The sequence below is a fragment of the Fulmarus glacialis genome, unplaced genomic scaffold (assembly GCF_000690835.1).
Source record: "Fulmarus glacialis isolate BGI_N327 unplaced genomic scaffold, ASM69083v1 scaffold35332, whole genome shotgun sequence".
Lineage (NCBI taxonomy): Eukaryota > Metazoa > Chordata > Aves > Procellariiformes > Procellariidae > Fulmarus > Fulmarus glacialis.
Window position 1 is genome coordinate 1 of NW_009200349.1, and position 3,194 is coordinate 3,194.

Genomic DNA, 3,194 nt, shown 5'->3' on the forward strand with positions numbered 1-3,194 from the left:
AGGCTGTTTCCCCCACTGGTTTTGTGAGCAGCCGAAACACCTCTTCAGCAGCACCGTCCTGATTAGTGCGACTCACGTTTGTAAACCTTATTGGGGGAAAGAGAGACTGGCCCTGCACTCCAGTGCTGGGGCACGCACCTGCAGTGGTGGAGATGGAGATGCGGATCCCTGGCTGGAGGCAGCAGGACATACTGTCTGCCAGGGCAGAGGGCTCGCTGGCTACAAATCCTGTTTTACGCCCGCACTTTTTGATTTTTAAAACTGTATTTTCTAGCAAAAAGGCTCAGCTTTCACAAAGTAGACATTCAAAGAACAGTTTAATTTCACCAAATTCTTTACACGGTAAAGGCTATAGTCCTCTTCAGCTTTCACATAGAGTCTTACTGAATACAGTGGTTTTACATTCAGTGCTGGGGCAGGTCACTGATCACAGCTGATGACATTGACCACAGAACCAACCAGCGACCACTACAAGCCACTTAAAAGAACCCTGGATGTAAAAATTAATTTATTGTTTCAGATGAGATGGCAGCAAACTAGCTGTAAGTAAATGTACGTAAACATTAAAATACTAATGACTGGCTCCAGGCACTGAATGCCTTCAAACGGGCACTGAATTCCAGGGAAACTGAAGGTACATCACAGCTGGGCATCACACTGCACTATCACTGGACGGATCATTTAGCTTAGATGACCTCAGGCACTGGAAACCCAGGCCTAAAGGTGGAAACCTCTCAGATTTTGGTAAGAATTGAATATGTACTCACTGGGAAGCATTAAAAGAGATTACATACCTCACCCTCAGTATTTTATCCCCCAGAGAATGAACTCCCATACAAACCACTATATGATAAAGTATTTGGAGCTAATCCCCTCCGCCAGCTTTTACAGCTAAGCAAATTATCATATTGTAATAAACTTTGTAAAACATGGTTTTCATTAGTAACGAATAAGAATACACAAAGGCTTTCCTATGTTTGTCATACCATCTTCACGGAGTGATCTAGTGTGAATAGTTTATCTTTGGACTTCATCTTGAAATGTAATACTCGAACTGAAAGAGGATGCTTCAAAGGTGACTAATTGCTGCCATCCTGTGGCAGGCACATGTATTTCAGACTGACACTTGCCAGAGTCAAAATACTCCTTTAAAGGTGTCATTTTCGAAAGAACTCTTACTGACTCATACTGCCACAGAAGGAAAGCTAGTCGTCTGTAAACGGCAATCTTCAGATCTTAGAAAGCCATGGGCCATTACAGCGATTCTAGCAGAAATGACTCTCCTAAGCAGAAAGTAAGGACCAGGTGAGAAGGGGCTCATGTCCCCCTTTTAAATGGAGAGGTACTGCAGCATTCAGTGGTCTAACTCCAGAAAGGATGCTAACCCTAATCCAGCTCTAACCCTAGCCATATCAGGCTGCCAGTTCCAGAATGCACATAAATACAAGGATCTCTCTGTTTCTGATGGTAACTCTGCTGGTGTCCTCAACTGGAAAAACCATCAGATGGCTCAAATAATGTGAGCCCTCTGCTAAGACTGCATCCAAACACAACACAATAGCACCGTTCCTAACACTGAATCTAAGTGGGTGGTGGTGGTGAATATAAATAAATCAGTGGATGACTAATGGGCTGTTACTTTCTGAGAATCTATTTCTCATCTCTTGTCCCCAGTTTTAGTCTTTTAAGGGAGAAATGCAGGAGTTTTCTATATAGGAGTTCTATATAGGAGGAAATACAGGAGTTTTCTGTAACATGGCTGTGATACCCAGGCACCTGGGAACACATGCAGACTGACAGCAACATGCTTTTTAACTCCAGATGAGCTGGAGACTCCAGAAACAGACAAACTGAAGGCTTAATAGATCCCAGCCTGGACAAAACTTGAACTCCCTGAAACAGTACAGTGACCGCGCAATCCTGGAGAAGCTACAGCTTGCAGAAAAGACCAGAACTGTTAAGGTGTGGCACTTATATCTCACCCTTGGCCAAGACTATACATGATGTGGGACCGAGACACCAAACCTGACTGGAACAGAGAAAAGCAGAGAATCTTCAAGAGCCCTGAGACTCTGCAGGCCCTGACAAACATGGCCACAACTGAGACCAAGATTTCTAGAACTGTACTCTTGTTAGAGAGCCAAAGACTTCACAGGGACTGAAAACTAGCTGGTATCCTATGCAAGGCTGCTGTGTCCTACAGCAGGCTGTGCTGCATCCTTGGAACAGGCCCTGGGACAGAGTGGACCCCAGGAGATATTGCACCTAGTTGCCCACAGCCTCCTCTAGCAAGACACTCTCCACACTCATGTGTCCCTCACAGGCAAAATTGCATCCACTTACTGAAGAAGCCATGAAGCAACACACTGAAAGATTCACAACACTATTTAGCAACCTTTGCCAGGACTCCTATACATCCTGCAACTAGACGGGCTCCCACTCTTTCATAATACAAGCCCTTAGACACCACCAGGAACAATTCACAAGCACCAGGGTTACCTGTACCAGTCCTGCCTTTGATGCCAGATTGTGAATGCTCCAATTTCAAAGAGGGAGGGCAGTCTCTCTTCCACCCTGCAGACACCAGGTTCTGTGGGAGTCCAAGTCAAATTCACAGCAGAGCAAATATCATTTACCTCCTGCTAACTTCACCTGCGCTGCCCAAGACCTCAGCAGAACAGGCATTCAGCCAGATTGTTAAACCTAAAGGACAGGTAGACACTAGGAAGGTTGATGTGACAGGCATCATCTCTGAACTGTGAAGTCTGTGCAAAGATGATGAGAAGCCGTTACAGACCACAGCAGGACCGTGCCCCACAGGCGCACATGCAGCCCAGCCTTGTTTTCCCCTTGGCACATAATGACAGAGCAGGCAGAAAAACCGCAGAGTCCCTCTATACCCAGCTGAGAACTAGGCCATAACAGCCTCCACAAACCAACCAACTTACACCAACACAGACAAAACGGGAGTTTGTCTCCCGGCGCACTCTCTCCTACTCTCCAAGTCACGCACTGACAACCTCCGCTCTTTCACCCAGACCTGCTCCTTCTCAAACGGCCCCTTCCCTTCTTCTGGGCTCAGTACTCAATAGCGTGCCGCAGCCAGGCAGCCAGGCTGTGCTTCTGCCCATCAGCCTCACACCCACCGCGTCAGCGGCTGGCTCTGGCTGGGGCAGGGGCTTTCTTCTGGTGCA